The 26,811-nt window shown below is 36.0% G+C and overlaps 1 protein-coding gene and 1 long non-coding RNA gene across 5 annotated transcripts in view; one reads left to right on the top strand and one right to left on the bottom strand.

The window, feature by feature from the left end:
* The window catches only part of MKLN1 (muskelin 1), a 347,577-nt gene that overhangs the window by 132,274 nt on the left and 188,492 nt on the right, over positions 1-26,811 (bottom strand). The window lies entirely within an intron of this gene.
* On the top strand, positions 1,455-23,418 carry LOC309632108. Its single transcript, XR_014246736.1, has 2 exons — positions 1,455-15,127; positions 15,452-23,418. It is a non-coding gene; the product is annotated as an uncharacterized lncRNA (long non-coding RNA).

Raw genomic sequence — 26,811 nt, 5'->3', positions numbered from 1 at the left:
TGTATCAAATGCTAAAATATTTAGAGCTATGACACTGAGTGAAACAACTCAGGGGATAAAAGAGAGCTAGAAGAGAAGCTGAAGGACTGATTAAGCTCTGGGGGTCCACTATTTAGGGGGTCCAGAAGAGAAAGATCAAACAAAGGAGACTGAGAAGGGCCAAAGGTGAAGAAGATGAAAACCTAGAAACTGTAGATGCCAACTGAAGAAAGTATTTTGAGAACAAAGACGTGAAAACTATGTAAAATGCTGCTAAGAAGACAGGGGCTGGGTGGTATTCACCCTCATATGCCTAACTCGAAACTTAAATGCTGCCAAACAGAAAGTGCCTAATAAATATTTGATAGATATGAACAAATAAATAAACAGTACTAAAAGGAAAATAATTAAAGTGGTTCCATCAAAACATAGAGTATATTAATCCTTACTTATTAGCTGTAATTTAAAGCTTATACTAAGATAAAAGAGAAATATGTATACTGGAAACTAATATAATATTGTACATCAACTATACGATTAAAAAAAAAGATAAAAGAGAAATATGATACAGACCAGAAACAAGGTGCAGCCTAAGGGGGCTTGGAAAGATGGAAGCTTGAAGATATTCCTGATGATCTCCAGCCCAACACTAAGTCAACTACTAAGTACCTCTCTTAAGCCCAGAAGGTGACAGAGGCCAGAACCAGAACTTTAAGAATTACCACAAAAGCTTAGCCCTAGGAGGACCATGAGATCCATGGATGCCTCTTTCCCCAAGAAAAAGGCATTAACCAAACGAGCATTCCTGGGACAACAGGCTGTCTCCCTGGCCCACAAAGATCTTCAGGAGAGCTTTAGCCCTGAAGATGAGAATGTACTTGCCCTCTTAGCTGAGGACATCTAGTTGCTGAGAGGTGTCTCCTGGTGACCTACAGAGAACTAACAATATAGGAAATGGTATATCAAAAGCCACAAGACAAAGACTGCCAGACTGCCCACTCTCTCTGAGGTATCGGAAGCCTCACCCAAAGAGTACACAATACAAAAAAAGTTTGTATAGAAAATTGTACAAAAAGAGCCAAGAAAATTTATGAAAAAGAATAGTGAGGGGGCTTCCCTGGTGGTGCAGTGGTTGGGAGTCTGCCTGCCAATGCAGGGGATACGGGTTCGAGCCCTGGTCTGGGAAGATCCCACATGCCGCGGAGCAACTAGGCCCGTGAGCCACAATTGCTGAGCCTGCCCGTCTGGAGCCTGTGCTCCGCAACAAGAGAGGCCGCGATAGTGAGAGGCCCGCGCACCGCGATGAAGAGTGGCCCCCACTTGCCACAGCTGGAGAAAGCCCTCACACAGAAACGAAGACCCAACACAGCCATAAATAAATAAATAAATTTTAAAAAAAAAAGAGCTAAAGCAAGCAGTTTAAAAAAAAAAAAAAAAAAAAAAAAGAATAGTGAGAAGAGATCATTTTATCAGCTTTTAAAACACTTCAAACCCTCTATAATTGGGGCTTCCCTGGTGGCGCAGTGGTTGATAATCTGCCTGCCGATGCAGGGGACACGGGTTCGAGCCCTGATCTGGGAAGATCCCATGTGCCACGGAGCAGCTGGGCCCGTGAGCCACAATTACTGAGCCTGCGCGTCTGGAGCCTGTGGTCCACAACAAGAGAGGCCACGACAGTGAGAGGCCTGCGCACCACGATGAAGAGTGGCCCCCGCTTGCCACAACTAGAGAAAGCCCTTGCACAGAAACGAAGACCCAACACAGCCATAAATAAATAAATTTTAAAAAAAAATCCTCTATAATTAAAAACAATAGGGATTGGTATAGGAACAGATCAATAGCTAAGAAACAAAAATCCAGAAATTGAGCCCTGTGTGGATGAGAATTTAATATTTGATGAAGGTGATATTTTATTTCAATGGGAAATGACAGTTCATATTTAAGAGACACTTATACAACTGAATATCCACTGGAAGAAAATAAGTTAACCCCTATCTAATATCATATACAAAATTCCAATTAAAGATTTAAACATACATACATACATACATAAACATATTAGAAAAAAATGTGAGGGCCAATATGTAAAACCAAAAGCATTAGTGAGATCTTTTTGCCAAGAAACACAGAAGCTTTAAAACGAAAAAGTTATTTGATTACAAAAAACTTTTGAATTTTGTATTGTAAAAAAACACCATAAAGAAAGATAGGAAACAAGCAATAGTTTAGGGAAAAGTGTTTGCAACCCATATGACTAATAAAGTATTCATACCTAAGATATGCAAAACACTGTTTCACATTGATAATAAGATGAACAACAAAATGAAAAATGAGCAGAATGCATGTCACTGAAGAGTCATTAAAATGGCTAGTAAACAGCAACAAAATCTTTTTTTCCTAAATCCCTGTGTATTGTTTGTGTCAGGGAAAACAAATTAACATAGTAAGATATCTTTTTTCACCCATCAAATTGATGAAATTAAATCTCTACTTAACAGGAAATCAGGGAGAAACTGTGGACATGTCCATTACTCCAACCTTGATGGAAAGTCAATTTGCAACATCTATCAAAATTCTAAATGTACATATTCTTTCACCTAGCACTCTCAGAATATATCCCATAAAAATAAGACCTTCAGTACATAAAGATCTATGTATAGAGACTCATAAATGAGTCTGTCTAATGCAGCATTTTTTGTAGTAGCAGGGAAATGATTAAATAAATCATAAAACACATATATCATGGAACACTATACTGCCATTATAAAGAATACTTCAGATCTACACCAGGTAACTTGGAGGGATTTTTGCAATATAAGATACAAAGAAGCATGTATGATTTCATTGTTAAAAAAAAAACTATTATTTATATATATATTTGTATACAATTATATTAACAAGAATGTATAATATGATCTAATTTATATTCAATTATATAAAGCAAGCACACATATAAGCCAAAAATGAAGCATAAATATCATTAAGGGGTTTAGCTTATCTTCTTCTATTTGTCGTATTCAGATTTTTATAATAAACATTATTTATATAAACATTAAATTATTGTAAAAATATTACGGTTGAGATGACAACAAGCTTTCCATATTTATGGCAAACTGACTACATTATCATCAGATGATCAAATCAGGCTCAACTTTTCTTTCTTTTTAAAGACATAGGAGATGGAGAAGCAATTAATAAAGGCTTATCGCCTCTTAAAATTTTTATTAAATGACAGATGATCTCTCAAAGCTTAGTCAGCTGTAGACTGTTTTTAATTCTCCCTCCCAGATGTTCCTTCCTGAAATCCATTTCCATTCTCCTGGAAAGCAAATGAGAAACTAGTTGAGGGCAGAGACTATTAACGTTAGCCCTTCATCAACAGAAACACAGCCACTATGGTAGCATTCTATAAAACGTGTTCTTCTTTATTATCCTTCCTCATACTCCCCAAAGAGATATAAAGCCCACCATCATTACTGGTATAGCTTTTCCTTCTTCTAACTCTCAGGAGAGACATTAACCTCTTTTACTACACATTGTTAATCAAGATACTAGTTCACTATCCCTGACCTCTAGTTCACTATCCCTGATCTCTAAAAGGGGAAATATCCCATCCACAGCCTCTGCTGAAGGAGCAATCATAGACACTGATGTTTTGTACTTGTGACTCTCCCTTACAACTATCTCAATGACAGCTAACCTAGGCTAGCTAATGACCTATGATGGGGGATGGAATGGGCCAGTACGAGAATAAAATTATAAGACAGAAAAATGTATAAGTGAATAGAACCAATGAAACAGAGAAAAGATATACAAAATAAGTATAAGAGATACAAGAGAAAGAATAAGCCGGTCAGTAGTAAGATAAGACTGTAGGAGACATAAAACAGCAGAGACTCCAAGGAATAACAGAGAATAGAAATTAATGGCTTTTTAGTTCTAGCTGCCAGGAGGCTCTGTTTCTGGCAACCAAAAGAATGTGATCAAAATACCCCTGTAGGTACTCCATGACTAATTTTAACATTTTAACTATTGTCTGGGAAAATAAATAAATGATAAGCAAAAAAAAAATGTCATACAAGACACAATTCATATAGTTTCATATAGAAACTATATGATCCAAATAACAAAGATTAATCTACTAAGATTAAGCTCAATATATGCCATTGTAAGATATATTTAAAATGCAAAATGCAAATAATAACTAATGGAGAACTGGTCAAGAAGAACTAATAAAAGAGATGGGCTGGGCTTCCCTGGTTGCGCAGTGGTTGAGAATCTGCCTGCTAATGCAGGGGACATGGGTTCGAGCCCTGGTCTGGGAAGATCCCACATGCCACGGAGCACCTAGGCCCGTGAGCCACAACTACTGAGCCTGCGCGTCTGGAGCCTCTGCTCCGCAACAAGAGAGGCCACGATAGTGAGAGGCCCACGCACCGCGATGAAGGGTGGCCCCCGCTTGCCACAACTAGAGAAAGCCCTCACACAGAAACGAAGACCCAACACAGCCAAAAATTTAAAAAAAAAAAAAAAAAAAAAAGCTTCTTTAAAAAAAAAAAAAAGAGATGGGCTGAGGAGTAAAACGGTTTCCTTTTTTCATCAGGGTTAATTTAATTTTAAAAAGGTACATTTTTATTCCTACCAATGCAGTATGAAAACTGAAGGTAATAAAAATGAGCCACATTAAGTCTCTTGAACATAGATAGACTACAAAGGCAAGGCTGTGAGTAATTAATTTTTTCAATTAGGACTATAAAAATTTATAGTGAAACACATGGACGACTGAAATATGGAATACAATGTTAACTTTTTCCAAGTTACATGTCTGTATTTTGCAAAATTTTTAATGTAGTATATCTACATAAACTACCAACTGTCAGGAACAAACGATTAAAATTCATCATGAGAAGAGAATTTATTGGACATTTTGGGTTCAAGTCAGCAAATTAAAAATCTTTTTTTTTATTAAACATGCTCAAATCCCAAGTCTGCTTGGCAATATCTTTTAAATTGCTGCTCTTAAGAATACTTAAAATAAACATAAAAAGCAGCACTTGAGCAAAAAAATGGAGCACTTAACGTTTTTTTCTGCTAATGGATGCTCAGGATACTTAACAGTAAATCCAGTCAATTTTAAATCGAGAGTTTTGGATACTCAAAAGCTACCTCTAATTCTGATGTGAAGAAGTCAGTCAAGCAGAGTATGTAAAAGAGTGTGGAAGGATTCAATCTGTGAATATCTTCCTTTTGGTAGTTTTAAAACACCCTACTAAAACCTGTGCCCTTCTGTTGAATGATGTGATAAAATGCATCTAGAAGAAATCAGCTTTGACTAGGAATCATAAGACCCTGGAGCTTGGCCACTAATTGGTTGGATAACCTTAAGCACATCATGTAATCTCACAGGACTTTAATTCCTTTATCTGTAGTGTAAAAGGAAAAGTTGAATTCCTTGATCTCAAGTTTCTTCCAGCTCTAATCAGGGCAGTGCATTGCACAACTCTAGAAAACACCATTCATGAGGCCATGTTAACATTCTACAATTCCATGAAAAGATTTCACATCCTTCATTCAACGTATCATGTAAAATCCTCCTCCTACACAGCAGTCAATAACAACACACAAGCCACTGATTATAATACAGCTTCCATTATGTGTAAACACTCTGCTAGGGTAACACCACAAAAGTACAAGAATGGGTACCTGTGGCCAAGGGGATTATGATCTATTTTTTAATAAGTAATAAATGTACTTAGCATAAAATTTATGACACAAAAACATATACAATAAAAAGCCAATTCAAAATGAAAAATAGAAATCAACTCAAATCAATTCTGAATAGCCACAGCTGTACAGTGTTAAAGAGTATACTATAAAAAGTATAGCTTCTCCAAAAATCACTTGTACACTCACTTTCAAATACTTCCCAATTTTCACTCCAAATACTTCCAAATTTTCACACAGGAGCATGGTAAAGAGGGGGCCCTACCATAAGCTGGAGTTATTCAACAAATATTTACTGATCCCTATATGTCAGACATTGTGCTAGGCTCTGGGAATACACTGATATTTAAGATAGAAAAGATCCCCACTTGCGATGCTAACATTCAAATGAGAAGCAGCAGAAAGTTAACAGGTACAGCTGCAAACAAGGTAATTACAGATTGTGATAAATGCTATAAAAGAAATAAACAGGGATCTGCACTAGGACAGGGGAGTTCTTTCACTTGAGGTGGTCCCCAAAATGCTAATTATGCTAATTAGAAGGATGCACTCATGGAAAAATGAAGGAAAAGTCAATTCTTCACAAAGAAACCAACATGCTCAAAATCACAGCAACAGGAAATAATCTGACCATGGAAATCTGCGAACTGGATAAAGTCAGATATTGTCCTCACAGGTCCCAAGATAAGGTAAATGCAAAGAAAGCATGAAATCTCTAAGGGGGCCTGAGAACATTCATAAAATGCTGAGTCTAGACCCTAAGAGGATTTCAGAACTATCCTGCAGATATTTTCTTACTTTTAGAAGGACAGAAACCCACTCTGAAGAGAAACTGCAGGGAATAGAAAATAAATTAAGCAAAGCATAAAGAATGACAACACCCAGGAAAGGTAAGATTCATATTCTAGGTGGGCAAAGGTCCAAGCGATACAGAACTCAAAACATATCACACGGCAAAATACATTTAAAGGTTCCTCTCCAGAAAGCAAAATACTTGCAAAGCATAGATATAAAGACAAAAAGCTTTACTACATCTCAGAAGTCCAAATTTAAAAAATATTTCACAAAGTAGAGAGATCTTGAGCCCCAAAGCTCAGAACTACACTTGTCCATCTCTTCTGCCTACAGTTCTTCCTTCTAAAACTACTGGAAGGGAATTCCCTGGCAGTCCAGTGGTTAGGACTCCTCGCTTTCACTGCTGAGGCTGCAGGTTCAATCCCTGGTCGGGGAACTAAATCCCGCAAACCACACTGCGCAGCCAAATAAATAAATAAATAAAATAAAACTACTGGAAACCCGTACTTGCTTAAACACTAGAAACTTAAAATGAAAGCACACACTAAGAAATTATAGGAAAAATAATATATGTGAAATAAATAACATTCTAACAGATAATAAAAACGCATGAGAAAAATGTGGCCACAAAAAAAGATGAACATTATTAATTATTATTTCAACATGAACTAAAAGAAATTACGAAAATAGCTGAAGCTTTATTAAGCAGTAATAAATCAAAATTACAACAGTTCAGAAACAATATGACTAGACAGTAGGAAGAGCTAGTAAGACTCACAAATGAGGGAAAATAGGTTTTTTCAGAAAACAGACTACATTAGAAAGAACTAATTAGACGAGACTGTTAACTAGACTTATTGTGGTAACCATTACACAATATATACAAATATCAAACATGTTGCACACCTGAAATTAATATAATGTTGTATGTCAACTGTACCTCAACTAAAACACACACACACAAAGAATATACTCCCTCCTCCCCCAACCCTGCCCAAAAAAGCCCAATGAAGAAAAAACAGATTAGAAAGTTAGTAAAAATAATGAAACAGATACAAAAGAAAGCAACAGTAAGTAGGTGATCCAATAAATATGTAATTGGAACCAGACGGTATTTCAAACTGTGCTGCAAGCAAATCTTCCTAAAATAAGACCTGAATCTACATACTGAAAGGATACATGGTATATTAGGGAAATTCAACTGAGAATATTCCTACCATAAACTATTAGATTTTAAAGACTTTAAGCATCCAGGTAGAAAGACCAAGTCTCTTATAAGAAAAAGAAAATTATAGTTTCAAGAAACTTCACAACAGCTGTTTTGTACACAAAACAATGAAACAAAAAGTTGTAAGATCCTCAAGCACAAAAAGATGTGAGCCTGGGACTTTATATACGGTCAAACTGTCCTTCAAGTTTACAGGCATAGATAGTTAACAACATATAAAAGTTCCTTGAGCCCTTCCTGAGACCTACTAAAGAACAAACCATACATATTCAAGAAATGACTTGAAAAGCTTCAAAGTAAAATCAACTACAGAACTAAAACTAACCATGAAGATAAGGATGACCTAACAATATGTATGTTCTACAGCAATGTAGAAAGGATAGATCTATGAAAAATGGGAGAAGAATGTAGAGAATAAGTAGAAGTCCGAATAGACTTGTTAACTGCTTCACAAATACTAACCCTTAGAAGGAAAGATCATCATTTACAATTAGATGCTGGGATAGAGGGGAGAAAGAAGAGGAGGTTCCCAGCTAAGTTCTTCAGCGAGACTTAAGTGTTACACTAAAAGACACTGGATTGAAGGAAACCAAAAAACAAAAATGCAAGCCACCCTAAATGCCAAAAGAAACTTGTTTTAATAAGAAAAAGATCAAAGAAAAAAGACAACATAGTGAAAGATTCTGCGTGTGCGCACATTTGTGTAAAATATGCCACAAAACATTAGAATTGACATCAAACGTATCAATAAACATAAATGGCCTTAACACAACGTGTTTTCTTAATTTTTAAGATCAGTTAACAAGGCAAAAATCTAATTCTGTAACATATACAAGAGACATAAGTAAAACAAAGTGATTCCAGAAGTTATATATTTTAAAAGGATTAGCAAAGACACATCAAGCAAATGCAAGTAATAATAAAGCAGGGTTCAAATTTAATTTCACATAAGATGAAATTCAGAGCCTTAAGCAAAAATAAAAGAGTACTTTATCATAAAATACTATATTTTATAATACATATTAATGGTAGATATTACTAACAAAAATTTTTTAAAAACACTGAAATCAAAAAACACCACTTCAACTGAAAATAAAATTTCTATTAAAAATTACTGGGTCAATGGGACTTCTCTAGCAGTCCAGTGGTTAAGACTCCATGCTTCCACTGCAAGGGGCATGGGTTTGATCCCTGGTCAGGGAACTAAGATCCTGCATGCTGCGAGAAGTGGCCAAAAAAAAAAAAAAAAAAAATTATTGGGTCAAAGGAGAAATACAAAGCAAACTACAAAATTTCTACAAAATAATGCTAATAGCAATGTGACAGACAGTATAGCAGCAGTTTCCAAGAGAACTTTCTGTGATGATGGAAATATTCTATATCTGCACTGTCCAATACAATAGCCACTAGACACATGGCTATTGAGTACTTAAAATGTGGCTAATGTGACTAAGGAATTGAATTTTTAAATTTAATTTAAAATCCATTTTAAGTTGCTACACATATCTAGTAATTATCATACGGAATAGTGTAGCTCTCTACAGTACACCAAAAATTCATAAAATTTATTAACTCTGTCAATATAAACTAAAAATTAAATATTTGAAAAAATTAAAGTGAAAAAAACAGGGAGTAAAATCCAAGTATCAAAAAAAAATAAAAATAAAAAAACCCTGCTAGGCAGAGACTATTTTAAGAATCACACAGCTATTTTGCAAAAGTCTATGGAGATAAATTTGAAAACTTAGATGAAATGTATAACTCTCTGTGGAAAAAAAATGTACCAACTGACCCTAGTAGACTCAGAAATGTAAAACAGAGAAATTTCCCTAGAAGAAAAAAAAGTTACCAGAACCCAACCATCAAAAAACACTAGGTAGGTACAAATGGTCCCAGCAAGGAAATCTTACGAAAACATTTAATAATGAATGTACTCGCCAGTACGATTTGAAAAAGGAAAGCAAAGGGACTTCCAGATTCAGCTCCAAAATGTTAAGAGCTTAGAAGCTGTCTCTCACTCTCATCTAGACAACAAGATGAAAGCTGAACAAAGTGAAAATCAACAAGTTTCCTTATATCTCTCAAAGAGCTGAGGTTACTGGAGAAACAATCACCCTGTAATCTGGAGAGATGGGCAAAAGACAGAGAATCACAGCTGAGGTCATCTTACCTGAGGCAGAAACCACTAGAGCCAATAATTGGTAGGAAAAATTACAAGGTCATTTTGACAAATTTCTGGAGACTGAAAGTGGACTAGCTTGAGAGTTAGATACTCCTGGGGGCATAGTTTTAGGGATCCCCCATATTATTGTGGGTTTTATTTCCAGTAAAAGAAGATGAAAGGAAAAAACCCTGCCTGAAACAGGGTAGGGGAAAAGCAACCATTTTTCAATATCCACAGAGCGTTCTTCATAATGAAAGGCAGCCTTCTAAAGGCAACTTCTTTACCAGAGCCTTATCCTACCTGGGAAGTAATAAGCCAACCCCAGCCCCGTGTAGCCTTCCTTTCTCACATTAGAGGAGAAAAAGAAAGGCTAAAAAACACTCTGCAAAGTAAGAGTACAGGGACTCAGACCCAGTAAAAACTGAGATTTAATCATAAGATTAAAGAATGCTTCCCCTCCTTCACATCTAGCCACCACAACTGGGGTAATGTATAATTACAGTAGACTACAACTGAGAGCTTCAAGACACAAACTATTTAAGAACTTCTTAGGGACCAGCCCCCCAGCCCAAAAAAATGGAGAGAGAGAAAAAACATGGACACTAAAGGAAATGAAGCCTCTGGCACCTTGGTCTACATCAAACACTAAACAGCCCAACTTCTAACCTGATGAACATAAAACTTCAAACTGAAAAGCCTAATTGATTACCTCTCTTCCTATTACCTAATACATCCTAGCTGGCTTCCAACAAAAAACTTCAGCATGCTGAAAAACAAGAAAAAACACAGTCTGAAGAGACAAAGCAAGCATCAAAAGCAGACTCAAATACGAAACAGATTTTGGAATTATCAGATAGGGAACTTAAAATAACTATGATTAACATATTAAGGACACTAATGCAAGATGGATGGGTGATGTACCAGGGAAAGAATCAGGGAGCTTGAAGTTAAGTTAGCAGACAGTTCCCAAACTGAAAGAGAAAAAAAATTTTAAAGAAAAGAATATCAAACAACTGTGAGAAAATTACAAAAGCTATTACATATGCATAATTGTAATAACAGAAGGAGAAGAGAGTAAGGAGCAGAAGAAATATTTGAAGTAATAATGACTGGAAATTTTCCAAAATTAATGACAAACACCAAACCACAAATCCAGGAAGCTCAGACAAAACCAAACAGGATATATGTCAAAAAATCTACACAGAGGTATTATCATATTCAAACTCCAGAAAACCAAAAAAAAAAAAAAAAAAAAAAAAATTTAAGCAATGCCAGTGGGAAAAACTCCTTACCTACAGAAGAACAAGGATAAGAATTATGTCAGGGTTCTCACCAGAAACCATACAGTCAAGAAAGAGTAGAACAAAATACTTCGAAATGTTGAAAGAAGAAAAACTACCAACCTAAAATTCTGTATCCAATGAAACTATTTTTCAAATGTGAAGGAAAAATAAAATACCTCCTAAAACAAAAACTGAGAAAATCTGCCACCAGTAGATCTGCCTTACATTAATGTTAAAATAATTTATTTGAAGGAAAATGACACAGGTCAGAAACACAAAGGAACAGAAAAGGACTATATGAAGCCAACGTAAAAACCTGTATTTTCTTATTCCTAACTGAGCTAATAGATATCTGTTCAGAGAAATAAAAGCAGTAATGTATTGGGTGATTACAGCATATGGAAAAGCGAAATGAATGAGAGCAACGTTATAAGGGAGGGAGGAATTAGAAATACTTTGGTATAAAGTACTTGAACCACCCATCAAGCAGTATACTGTCATTTAAAGCTGGACTAAATTAGTTGTAAATATAGTATTGCAAACTTTGGGACAACTACTAAAAACATGTTTAAAAGAAGTAAAGCTGACATGCTAAAAAGGAGAGAAAATAAAAGCATACTGAATGTTCATTTCAAATCAGAGAAGGCAGAGAAAAAGGAGAAAATAAGAAAACTAAAGAACAAGTGCAAAGAATGGAAAACACAAACATGGTAGATGTCAATAATCAATTTAAATGTGAATGATCTTAATAACCCAATTGGAAGACTGAGACTGTCAGAATGGATTAAAAAAACAAGGCCTGAATATGTTGTCTACAAGAAACCCACCATAAATATAAAGACACAGATAGATGAAAAGTAAAGAAAGAGAGAAACATATACCATGCTTTCAAAAGAAAGCTGAGGAAGCTATATTAACATCTAGCAAAAGATTTAAGAACAATGAAAATCATCAGGGATAAGGAAGGGCATTACATAATGAAAAAAGTGTCAATTCTCCTAGACATAACAATCTTTAATGTGTCTGTACCCAAAAAAAAAGAGTGTCAAAATACTTGAGGGAAAAACTGACAGAAATGCAGGAAGAAAAAGACAAATCCACTATTATAATTGAAGACATCAACATCTCTCTATTAGTAATTGACAGATCCAGGAGGCAGAAACTCAGCAAGAATACATTTCAATTGAACAGTTCCATCAATCAACTGGATCTAATTAACATTTATAGACTATTTTATCCAACACAGCAGAATACACATCCTCCTCAAACTCACATTGGAACATTCACCAAGATAGACCATAAAATACATGTTAATAAATGTAAAAGAAGAGAAAATTATACAAAGTATGCTCTCAGGCCACAATGGAATTAAACTTAATTGAACTTAATGAGTAAAATTAAACTTAGTAACAGAAAAATAGGTGGACAATCCCAAAATATTTGGAGTAAACAATACTATTCTAAATAATACATGGGTCAAGTCACAATATAAATTTTAAATTATAGTGAACTAAATGAAAATGGAAACAAAAAACCAAAATTTGTATCACACAGCCAAACCGAAGCATTGAATATAGCACTGAATGCGCATATTAGAAGAGAAGATAGATCTAAAATCAGTCACCTAAGCTTCCACTTAAGGAAACTAGAGAAAGAAGAACAATTTAAGTATAAAGCAAACAGAGAAGATAAATAATAAAAAAGCAAAAATTAATGAAACTGAAAACAGGAAATGAAAAGAGAAAAATCTATAAAACCAAAAGCTGGCTATTTGAAAAAACAGTACAAGTGACAGACTTCTAGCTATGCAATCCAGAAAAAAAACAGAGACACAAATTACTAACATCAGATGTGAAAGAGGGGTCATCACTACTGATCAACTGGATACTAAAAGGTTAATACAGTAAATATCATACACCATTCTATTTCTACAACTTTGTAAGAGATGAAATGCGCCAATTCCTTGCAAGACACAAACTACCAACACTCAAGGAAAAATAGATCTTCTGAATAGGCTGACAGCTACTAATGAAATTAAATCAATAATTAATAATCCTCCAAAAAAGAAAGCACCAGGTTCAGGTGGTTTCACTGGTGAATTCCACCAAACATTTAAAGAAAACCACTTTAAATACCACTTCTCTGCGACTTCTTCCAGAAACTAAAAGCAAAGTGAAAACTTTCTAACTCTGTATGAGGCCAGCATTACTCAAATATCAAAACCAGATAATGACATTACAAGAAAGAAAAACTCCAGCCCATCTTATGAATATACATGCAAAAATTCCCAACAAAATATCAGCAAGTCAAATCTAACAATGTGTAAGACTAATTACACACCACAATCAAATGGTATTTATTCTACATATGCAAGGGTAGTTCAACATTCAAAAATCAATTAATGAGACTCCCTCTTGTGAGAGCACTGAAATCACAACTAACTGCTGAACAATCATCGACAGGAAGACACTGGAACTCACCAAAACAGATACCCCACATCCAAAGACAAAAGAGAAGCTGCAGTGAGATAACGGCTGGGTGGGTGACTCACAAACTGGAGAACACTTATACCACAGACGTCCACCCACTGGAGTGAAGGTTCTGAGCCCCACGTCAGGCTTCCCAAACTGGGGGTCCAGCAACAGGAGGAGGAATTCCCAGAGAATCAGACTTTGAAGGCTAGCGGGGTGTGACTGCAGGACTTCGACAGGACAGGGGGAAACAGAAATTCTACTCTTGAAGGGCACACACAAAGTAGTGTGTGCATCAGGACCCAGGGGAAAGGAGAAGTGACCCCATAGGACACTGAACCAGACCTACCCACTAGCGTAGGAGGGTCTCCTGCAGAAGCGGGGGATGGCTGCGGCTCACTGTGGGGACAAGGACACTGGCAGCAGAAGTTCTGGGAAGTACTCCTTGGCATGAGCCCTCCCAGAGTCCGCCATTAGCCCCACCAAAGAGTCTGTAGCCTCCAGTGCTGGATCACCTCAGGCCAAACAACCAACAGGGAGGGAACACAGCCCCATCCATCAGCAGACAAGAGGATTAAAGTTTTACTGAGCTCTGCCCACCAAAGCAACACTCAGCTCTACCCACCACCAGTCCCTCCCACCAGGAAGCTGGCACAAGCCTCTTACAAACTCTCATCCACCAGAGGACAGACAGCAGAAACAAGAAGAACTACAGTCCTGCAGCCTGTGGAACGAAAACCACATTCACAGAAAGATAGACAAAATGAAAAGGCAGAGGACTATGTACCAGATGAAGGAACAAGATAAAACCCCAGAAAAACAACCAAATGAAGTGGAGATAGGCAACCTTCCAGAAAAAGAATTCAGAATGATGATAGTGAAGACGATCCAGGACCTCAGAAAAAGAATGGAGGCAAAAACTGAGAAGATGCAAGAAATATTTAACGAAGACCTAGAAGAAAGAAAAAACAAACAAAGATGAACAATACAATAATTGAAATGAAAAATACACTAGAAGGAATCAATAGCAGAATAACTGAGGCAGAAGAACCGATAAGTGACCTGGAACAGAATGGTGGAATTCACTGCCGCGGAACAGAATAAAGAAAAAAGAATGAAAAGAAATGAAGACAGCCTAAGAGAACTCTGCGACACCATTAAACTCACCAACATTCACATTATAGGAGTCCCAGAAGGAGAAAACAGAGAGAAAGGACCCGAGATAATATCTGAAGAGATTATAGTTGAAAACTTCCCTAACATGGGAAAGGAAATAGCCACCCAAGCCCAGGAAGCACAGAGAGTCCCAGGCAGGATGAACCCAAGGAGAAACACGCCGAGACACAGAGTAATCAAATTGGCAAAAATTAAACAAAGAAAAATTATTAAAAGCAACAAGGGAAAAACAACAAATAACATACAAGGGAACTTCCATAAGGTTAACAGCTGATTTCTCAGGAGGAACTCTACAAGCCAGAAGGGAGTGGCATGATATATTTTTTTTTTTTTTTTTTTTTTTTTTTAAATTTTATTTATTTATTTATTTATGGCTGTGTTGGGTCTTCGTTTCTGTGCGAGGGCTTTCTCTAGTTGCGGCAAGCGGGGGCCACTCTTCATCGCAGTGCGCGGGCCTCTCACCATCGCAGCCTCTCTTGCTGCGGAGCACAGGCTCCAGACGCGCAGGCTCAGTAATTGTGGCTCACGGGCCCAGCTGCTCCGCGGCATGTGGGATCTTCCCAGACCAGGACTTGAACTCGCGTCCCCTGCATTGGCAGGCAGACTCTCAACCACTGTGCCACGAGGGAAGCCCGCATGATATATTTAAAGTGCTCAAAGGGAAGAAGCTACAACCAAGATTACTACATCCGGCAAGGATTCATTCAGATTCGACGGAAAAATCAAAAGCTCTACAGAAAAGCAAAAGCTACGAGAATTCAGCAACACCAAACCAGCTCTACAACAAATGCTAAAGGACCTTCTCTAAGTGGGAAACACGAGAAGAAAAGGACCTACAAAAACAAACCCAAAACAATTAAGAAAACGGTAATAGGAACATACATATCGATAATTACCTTAAATGTGAAAGGATTAAATGCTCCAACCAAAAGACACAGGCTCACTGAGTGAACACAAAAACAAGACCCATATATATGCTGTCTACAAGAGACCCACTTCAGACCTAGGGACACATACAGACTGAAAGTGAGGGGATGGAAAAAGATATTCCATGCAAATGGAAATCAAAAGAAAGCTGGAGTAGCAATACTCGTATCAGATAAAATAGACTTTAAAATAAAGAATGTTACAAGAGACAAGGAAGGACACTACATAATGATCAAGGGAGCAATCCAAGAAGAAGATATAGCAATTATAAATATATATGCACACAACATAAGAGCACCTCAATACATACAGCAAATGCTAACAGCTATAAAAGATGAAATCGATAGTAACACAATAATAGTGGGGGACTTTAACACCTCACTCACACCAATGGAAAGATCATCCAGACAGAAACTTAATAAGGAAACACAAAATTTAAATGACAGCATAGACCAAATAGATTTAATTAAAACTTATTGGATAGTCCATCCAAAAACAGCAGATTACACTTTCTTCTCAAGTGCACATGGAACATTCTCCAGGATAGATGACATCTTGGGTCACAAATCGAGCCTCAGAAAATTTAAGAAAATTGAAATCATATCAAGGATCTTTTCCGACCACAACGCTATCAGATTAGAAATAAATTACACGGGAAAAAACGTAAAGAACACAAACACATGGAGGCTAAACAATACATTACTAAATAACCAGGAGATCACGGAGAAATCAAAGAGGAAATCAAAAAATACCTAGAGACAAATAACAATCAAAACATAATGATCCAAAACCTATGGGATGCAGCAAAAGCAGTTCTAAGAGGGACGTTTATAGCAGTACAATCCTACCTCAAGAAATAAGAAAAATCTCAAACAATCTAACCTTACACCTAAAGGAACTAGAGAAAAAAGAACAAAGTTAGTAGAAGGAAAGAAATCATAAAGATCAAAGCAGAAAAAAATGAAATAGAAACAAAGAAAACAATAGCAAAGATCAATAAAACTAAAAGCCGGTTCTCTGAGAAGATAAACAAAACTGATAAACCTTTAGCCAGACTCATCAAGAAAAAGAGGGAGAGGACTCATATCAAAATTAGAAATGAAGAAGTAACGGACACTGCAGAGATACAAAGCATCATAAGAGACTACTACAAGCAACTCTATGCCAATAAAATGGACAACCTGGAAAAAATGGACAAATTCTTAGAAAGGTATAACCTTCCAAGACTGAACCAAGAGGAAATAAAAAATATGAGCAGACCAATCACAAGTAATGAAATTGAAACTGTGATTTAAAATGTTCCAACAAACCAAAGTCCAGGACCAGATGGCTTCACAGGCGAATTCTATCAAACATTTAGAGAAGAGTTAACACCCATCCTTCTCAAACTCTTCCAAAAAATTGCAGAGTAAGGAAAACTCCCAAACTCATTCTACGAGGCCACCATCACCCTGATACCAAAACCAGACAAAGATACTACAAAAAAAGAAAATTACAGACCAATATCACTGATGAATATAGATGCAAAAATCCTCAATAAAATACTAGCAATCAGAATCCAACAACATATTAAAAGGATCATACACCATGATCAAGTGGGATTTATCCCAGGGATGCAAGCATTCTTCAATATATGCAAATCAGTCAATGTGATACACCATATTAACAAAATGAAGAATAAAAACCATCTCAACAGATGCAGAAAAAGCTTTTGACAAAATTCAACACCCATTTATGATAAAAACTCTCCAGAAAGTGGGCATAGAGGGAACCTACCTCAACATAATAAAGGCCATATATGACAAACCCATATACAGCAAACGTCATTCTCAATGGTGAAAAACGGAAAGCATTTCCTCTAAGATCAGAAACAAGACAAGGATGTCCACTCTCAACACTATTATTCAACATAGTTTTGTAAGTCCTAGCCACAGCAATCAGAGAAGAAAAAGAAATAAAAGAACTACAAATTGGAAAAGATAAAGTAAAACTGTCACTGCTTGCAGATGACAAGATACTACACATATATAATCCTAAAAATGCCACCAGAAAACTACTAGAGCTAATCAATGAATTTGGTAAGGTTGCAGGATACAAAATTAATGTACAGAAATCTCTTGCATTCCTATACACTAACAATGAAAGATCAGAAAGAGAAATTAAGGAAACAATCCCATTCACCACTGCAACAAAAAGAATAAAATACCTGGAAATAAACCTACCTAAGGAGGTCAAAGACCTGTACTCAGAAAACTATAAGACCTGATGAAAGAAATCAAAGATGACACAAACAGATGGAGAGATACACCATGTTCTTGGATTGGAAGAATCAATATTGTGAAAATGACTATACTACCCAAAGCAATCTACAGATTCAATGCAATCCCCGTCAAATTACCAATGGCATTTTTTTACAGAACTAGAACAAAAAGTCTTAAAATTTGTATGGAGACACAAAAGACCCTGAATAGCCAAAGTGGTCTTGGGGGAAAAAAAGGGAGCTGGAGGAATCAGATTCCCTGACTTCAGATTATACTACAAAGCTGCAGTAATGAAGACAATATGGTACTGGCACAAAAACAGAAATATAGATCAATGGAACAGGATAGAAAGCCCAGAGATAAACCCACACAACTATGGTCAACTAATCTATGACAAAGGAGACAAGGATATACAATGGAGAAAAGACAGTCTCTTCAATAAATGGTGCTGGGAAAACTGGACAGCTACATGTAAAAGAATGAAATTAGAACACTCCCTAACACCATACACAAAAATAAACTCAAAATGGATTAAAGACCTAAATGTAAGACTGGACACTATAAAACTCTTAGAGGAAAACATAGGACAGAACACTCTGACATAAATCACAGCAAGGTCTTTTTTGACCCACTTCCTAGAGTAATGGAAATAAAAACAAAAATAAACAAATGGGACCTAATGAAACTTCAAAGCTTTTGCACAGCAAAGGAAACCATAAACAAGACCAAAAGACAACCCTCAGAATGGGAGAAAATATTTGCAAATGAAGCAACCAACAAAGGATTAATCTCCAAAATATATAAACAGCTCATGCAGTTCAATATTAAAAAAACAAACAACCCAATCCAAAAATGGGCAGAAGACCTAAATAGACATTTCTCCAAAGAAGACATACAGATGGCCAAGAAGCACATGAAAAGCTGCTCAACATCACTAATTATTAGAGAAATGCAAATCAAAACTACGAGGTATCACCTCACACTGGTTAGCATGGGCATCATCAGAAAATCTCCAAACAATAAATGCTGGAGAGAGTGTGGAGAAAAGGGAACCCTCTTGCACTGTTGGTGGGAATGTAAATTGATACAGCCACTATGGAGAACAGTATGGCAGTTCCTTAAAAACCTAAAAATAGAATTACCATATGACCCAGCAACCCCACTACTGGGCATATACCCAGAGAAAACCATAATTCAAAAAGACACATGCACCCCAATGTTCACTGCAGCACTATTTACAATAGCCAGGTCATGGAGGCAACCTAAATGCCCATCCACAGACGAATGGATAAAGAAGTTGTGGTACATATATACAATGGAATATTACTCAGCCATTAAAAAAGAACGAAATTGGGTCACTTGTAGAGACGTGGATGGACCTAGAGACTATCATACAGAGTGAAGTAAGCCAGAAAGAGAAAAACAAATATCGTATATTAACGCATATATATGGAATCTACAAAAATGGTACAGATGAACCAGTTCGCAGGGCAGAAATAGAGACACAGATGTAGAGAACAAACATATGGACACCAAGGGGGGAAGTAGCAGGGCGGGGGGCGGTTGGTGGTGGTGGGATGAATTGGGAAATTGGGATTGACATATATACACTAATATGTATAAAACAGATAACTAGTAAGAAGCTGCTGTATAAAAAATAAATTTTAAAAAACCAATGAAATCCATCACATCAACAAGCAAAAGAAGAAAAGTCATGTATCAACAGATGGAGAAAAAGCATTTCACAAAATCCAACACCCATTCAAAATTAAAAATCTCTGCAAACCAGAAGTAGAAAGGACCGTCCTCAAATTGATAAAGAACATCTAAAAACACCTATGGCTAATATAATGGTGAGAAATTATATGCTTTCTCCTTAACATCAGGAAGAAAGCACTCCTATTCAACATCATACTGGAAGTTCTAGCTAATGCAATTAAACTAAAAAAGGAAATAAAAGGTATACAGATTGAAAAGTAAAGAAAACTGGCATTGTTCACAGATGACATGATTGTCTACCAAAGAATCAACAAAAAACCTCCTGAAACTAATATGCAATTATAGCAAGGTTGCAGGACAGAAGGTTAATATACAAAAGTCAACTGATTCCCTATATCCCAGCAATAAGCAATTGGAATTTAAAAGTAAAAACACAATACCATTTATATTACCACTTAGAATAATAAAATACTTAAGAATAAGTCTAACAAAATATGTATAAGATTTACATAAGGAAAACTATAACTACTAATGAAAGAAATCAAAGAAAATCTAAATAAATAATGGAGAGATAGTCCATGTTCATGGATATAGGGCTCAATATTGTTAAGACACTAGTTTTTCCATGTTGATCTATACATTCAATCCAATCCCAAACAAATCCCAGCAAGTTATTTTGTGGATATCAACAAACTGATTCTAAAGTTTATATAGAAAGACAAAAGACCCAGAATAGCCAACACAATACTAAAGAAGCACAAAGTTGAGGAATGACATTACCTGCCTTCAGGACTTACTTAGAGCTACAGTAACCAAGAAAGTGTGGTAATGGTGAAAGAACATAGATCAATGGCAAAGAATATAGAGTTCAGAAATAAACCCAAACAAATAATCAACTATCTTTGACAAAAGAGCACAGGCAATTCAGTGGAGAAAAGAGAATCCTTTCAACAAAAGGTGCTATAACAAATGGGCATCCACATAGTAAAAAAAAAAAATGAAGACCACACACCATTCACAAAAATTAACTCAAAATGAATCTTAGAGCTAAATGTGAAACACAAAACTATAAAACTCCTAGAAGATAATACAGGAGACAATTAGGTGACTTGGGTTTGACCATGACCTTAAACACCAAAAGCACAATCCATGAAAGAAAAATATTGGTTAAGTCGGACTTTATTAAAATTAAAAACTTCTGCTCTGCAAAAGACACTGTTAAGAGAAATAAACGACAGACCACAGATGGGGAGAAAATATTTGTAAAACCCGCATATGGTAGAGGTCTGTATCCAAAACCTACAAAGAACTCTTAAAACTCAGCAATAAGAAAACAAACAACCGAATTTAAAAACAGACAAAAGATGTGAGCAGACAGACATCTGTATATAGATGAAAATAAACATATGAAAAGATGCTCAACATCACATACCATTAGAGAATTACATATTAAAACAGTAATGAGGGACCCTAGCAGTCCAGTGGTTAAGACTGCAATCCCAATGCAGGGGGCACGGGTGCGATCGCTGGTCAGGGAACTACAACCCACATGCTGCAACTAAAAGAGCCCTCAAGATCTGCATGCCGCATGGCGCGGCCCCCCCCAAAAAACCCAAAAAACAGTAATGAGATTATCACTACACACCTACTGGAATGCTAAAATCAAAAAAAACCTGACAGTACTCGCTCATATGTGGAATCTAGAAAAATGATACAGATGAACTTATTTGCAAAGCCGAAAGAGACACAAAGACATAGAGAATGGACGTACATATGGATACCAGGGAGGGAAGGGGGAGTGTGGGATGAATTGGGAGATTGGGATTGACACATATACACTACTGTGTATAAAACAGATAACTAATGAGAACCTGCCGTATAGCACAGGGAACTCTACTCAATGTTCTATGGTGACCTAACGGGAAGGAAATCCAAAAAAGAGGGAATATATGTATACGTATAGCTGATTCACTTTGCTGTACAGCAGAAACTAACACAACATTGTAAAACAACTATACTCCAATAAAACTTTTTTTAAAAACCTGAGAGTACCAAATAGAATTGAGGATTCAATTCCCACAGCTGGTGGGAATGCCAAATGGTAGAGTGATCATATCTTACCATACGATCCAGCAATCAGACTCCTAGGTATTTACTCAAATGAGTTGAAAACTTACGTCCAAACCAAAACATTCACATGAATGTTTATAGCAGCTTTTACTCATAACTGCCCAAAACTGAAAGCAATCAGTATGTCCTTCAATAGGTGAAAGGATAAACTGTGGTATGTCCATAAAATGGAATATTATTCATAAATAAAAAGAAATGAGCCATCAAGCCATGAAAAGACATGAAGGAATCATAAATGAATGTTGCTAAATTAAAAAATTATATGAACATCTGGACGTGAAGGAATCATAAATGAATGCTGCTAAATTAAAAAATTATATGAACATCTGGAAAAGACAAAACTATAGGCAGTAAAAAGATCAGTTTGCCAAGGGTTAAGGGGGAGAGGGGAAGGAATGAACAGGTGAAACAGAGGATTTTTTAGGGTGGTGAAACTATTCTGAATGGTTCTGTAAATGGCAGATATATAACATTATACATTTGTCAAAACCTATGGAACTCTACAACATTAAGAATAAACCTTGGGCTTCCCTGGTGGCGCAGTGATTGAGAATCTGCCTGCCAATGCAGGGGACACGGGTTTGAGCCCTGGTCTGGGAAGATCCCACATGCCACGGAGCAACTGGGCCCGTGAGCCACAATTACTGAGCCTGCGCGTCTGGAGCCTGTGTTCCGCAACAGGAGAGGCCGCGATAATGAGAGGCCCGCGCACCGCGATGAAGAGTGGCCCCCACTTGCCGCAACTAGAGAAAGCCCTCTCACAGAAACGAAAACCCAACACAGCCATAAATAAATAAATAAATCCAAAGTTTAAAAAAAAAAAAGAATAAACCTTAACGCATACAAGTTAAAAAAAAAATTAGGAAGTTAGAGGCTTCCATGAAAGAATGCAAACTGTGACAAGAAAATCTAACTATATTACAAATGTATGAAACAACGCCACTTAAGGCAATGGGGAAAAGGTACTGACCTAAGTAACTCTGTAAATGAATGGAGTATGTAAGACTAAAGGCAGAAGAAACTGTACATGAGTTCTGTACTCTAGTTAATAAACTTGAGTCCTACAAGGTACAGATAAACAATTCTGATACTGGTATACATGTATACTAAAACTGAAAAATTAAGATGCTTTGCAAATGGTTAGAGCCAGGTTTATAACTACTGGAGTGGAAATTTACAGATCAGCAAAGGGAGGAATCTAGAATTATCCATGTAGTAATGGAATAGAGTAGGAGACATGAGTAGAAACTCATGTTTAATTTAATATAGATACAAATGGTTACACATAGAAATATTTTTAGATATGTGCATATAAATTTATTTCTATACATAAATTTATATTACTATACATAAATTTATTGCTTCACTTTGTCAGCTGAGAGTTACTAAAATAAACAACACCCCAGAAGCAAGGAGCTTACCTAATACCTAAATCTTAGTTTCTGATATCATTTTCCAATAAAAGGAACCATGGCTCCATGAAGAAATGGGGCAGGAAATACACAAGATGAGTCTGGAGCATCTTGTAGTACCAGAAAGTAAAGAAGTGCTTAAAAAGAAATCAATTGATGTAGGTTATGTCAAAAGGGCACAAGAGCCAAATCTGGAACAATTTGAGCCACAAAATAAACTAGTATTAGATTATAACCCAAAGGACAAAATAAGTATACATGAAGTCCAAATTGATATAACTTACTGAATAAATTAATAAATGGCAGAGACTAATCTCCCATGCAGAATTCTGAATAAATTACATAGGTATTCTACCCTAAAGGAGGAGAGCATAATTCCCCATTCTATGTGTGGGCTCTACAGTGGGTTACACATAGTAATTTCCTTCCAAAGAGTACAGTATGCAAAGAAGAAAAAGAAATAACTTTACAGTAGAGAAACTTGACAAACACTATCTCGACCAGGTAATCAAAGTCAAAATCAATAGTGAAAAATCATGATAATAGTTATGTACATAAAGTGATGAAAATGGCACTTTATCTCTTTGATCTTTCTCCCAAAACACCATAACCCATCTTAATCAGGAGGGGAAAAAAAAAAATCACACAAACTCCAAGAGAGGGGCACCCTGCAATACACCTGACCAGTCCTCTTCAAACTATAAAAGTCATCAAAAACAAAGTCTGAGAAATTGTCACAGCCAAGAGGAGCCTGGGAGACACGACAATTAAATACAATCCTGGATGAGATCCTGGAACAGAAAAAGCACATTAGGCAAAAACTAATGAAATCTGAATAAACTATAGACTATAGTAATAATAATGTATCAATGTTGGTTTATCAATTGTAATAATATAGTACGTAATCATAATATTAGTTATATAATTAATAATAGTAAAGACTGCTGGGGAGTATATGGGAACTCTCTGTACTATCTGCTTCATATTTCTGTAAATCTAAAACTGCTCTAAAAAATAAGTCTATAACTTAGTAAAAAAGAGGCAAAGTGATTACAGCATACATATTAGAAAGGAAAATGAAAAATTACTTGTTTGCAGATAAGATTACATTATTTAGATAACACCAAAGAATCAACAGAAAAAAAATACTAGAAACTTAGTTTGAAAAAAATATATCAAGTTAAAATGCAGAAACCAGAGCCTTCAAACTTAAAAGCAAAAAGCAGTTAGAAGATATAATGGAAGAAAAGACCCCACTTACAACAGGAACAAAATAAAATATTAGGCATAAACTTAAAAAAGAAATGTGTAAAACCTATGAAGAAAAACTTTAAACAATCCTAAAAGGTACATAAGTAAGCCTAAAATAAACTCAAAGGCATAGTATGTCCCTATACAAGAAGACTCATCATCATAAGGATGCCAATTCTCTCCACATTAATTTATAATTTAATTATACCCAAAAATAAGAACAAGTATTTCCCTGAAACTAGACAATAAATAAAGGTGATTCATGCAGCTCGATATCAAAAAAAAACCCAAATAACTCATTCAAAAAATGGGCAGAAGACCTAAATAGACATTTCTCCAAAGAAGACAAACACATGGCCAAAAAGCACATGAAAAGATGCTCATCATCACTAATCAGTAGAGAAATATAAATCAAAACTACAATGAGGTATCACCTCATACCGGTCAAAATGGCCATCATCAAAAAATCTACAAACAATAAATGCTGGAGAGGTTGTGGAGAAAAGGGAACTCTTCTACACTGTTCGTGGGAATGTAAATTGGTACAGCCACTATGGAGAACGGTATGGAGGTTGCTTAAAAAACTAAAAATAGGAGCTTCTCTGGTGGTGCAGTGGCTGAGAATCTGCCTGCCAATGCGGGGGACACGGGTTCGAGTCCTGGTCTGGGAAGATCCTACATGCCGCGGAGCAACTAGGCCCGTGAGCCACAATTACTGAGCCTGTGCATCTGGAGCCTGTGCTCCGCAACAAGAGAGGCCGCGATAGTGAGAGGCCCGCGCACCGTGATGAAGAGTGGCCCCCACTTGCCGCAACTAGAGAAAGCCCTCGCACAGAAATGAAGACCTAACACAGCCATAAATAAATAAATAAATAAATTAATTAATTAATTAAAAAAAAAAAAAGAACAGAAGGAAAAAAAAAAACTAAAAATAGAACTACCATATGACCCAGCAATCCCACTCTTGGGCATATACCCAGAGAAAACCATAATTCAAAAAGATACATGCACCCCAATGTTCACTGCAACACTATTTACAATAGCCAGGACATGAAAGCAACCTAAATGTCCATCAACAGACGAATGGATAAAGACGTGGTACACATATACAATGGAATATTACTCAGCCATAAAAAAGAACAAAATAATGCCATTTGCATCAACATGGATGGACCTAGAGACTGTAATACTGAGTGAAGTAAGTCAGACACAGAAAACAAATATCATATGATATCACTTACATGTAGAATCTAAAAAAAAAGGGTACAAATGAACTTATTTACAAAACAGAAGTAGAGTCACAGATGTAGAAAACAAACTTATGGTTACCAGGGGATAAGTAGGGGGAGGGATAAATTGGGAGACTGGCATTGACATACACACACTACTATATATAAAATAGTTAACTAACAAGTAATGGCCAAAAGAATCTTAAAAAAAAAAAGTTGATATATGTATATGTATAACTGATTCACGTTGCTGTACGCCTGAAACTAACACAACTTTGTAAATCAACTATACTCTAATAAAAATTTTTTAAAAAGGTGATATAATTCACATAAAGGTTATATAAAAAATCAAGCCAGCCCCAAAACCCTGAAAAAGAACAAAAGAGCAACAAGGGAGGACTAGACCCTACGAGATGTTAAAGCAGATTATGAAGTCTTTATGATTAAAACAGTGGAGGATTTTATACATAAGTAGACATTTGGGAACAAAAGAGAATTATCAAAATAAAAGTTCATAAAAGTCAATAAATAAGCAAGGTAGCACCACAAGTCAGTGGGGAAAATATGAAATTCATAATAAGTGATGTTGAAATAACTGGACAGCCATTTGGAAACATGATTAAATTTATACCTCACTTTTGTATATCAGATTAAATTTCAAATGGATCAGAAAATTAAATATAAAGTACAAAAAACATATAAGTACTAGAAGACAACACATGTAAATCCATTACAACTTGACACTGAGAACACATCCCCTATATATAAATTCAAAATCCAGAAAAAAAAGAAAATAAAAGTAAAACCTGACAATTCAACTAAATAGAAATACAACTTTCAGAAAAGAAAAAATGAAACTGTCCATATTTGCAGACGGCATAATTTGTCACATGGAAAACCCCAAGGAATTTACCAAAAACAAACAACAAACAGAAAAAACTTCCTAGAACTTGAGTTCAGCAACGTCACAGGATACAAGATCAACAACAACAGTCAACTGCATTTCTACATTCTAACAATAAATAATTAATAAATAAGTGGAACCCAAAATTAAAACCACAA

This window comes from Balaenoptera borealis (assembly GCF_965194805.1).
Source record: "Balaenoptera borealis genome assembly, chromosome: 7".
NCBI lineage: Eukaryota > Metazoa > Chordata > Mammalia > Artiodactyla > Balaenopteridae > Balaenoptera > Balaenoptera borealis.
The sequence above is the reverse complement of the archived record's forward strand: the minus strand, read 5'-3'. Positions and strand labels throughout refer to the sequence as shown.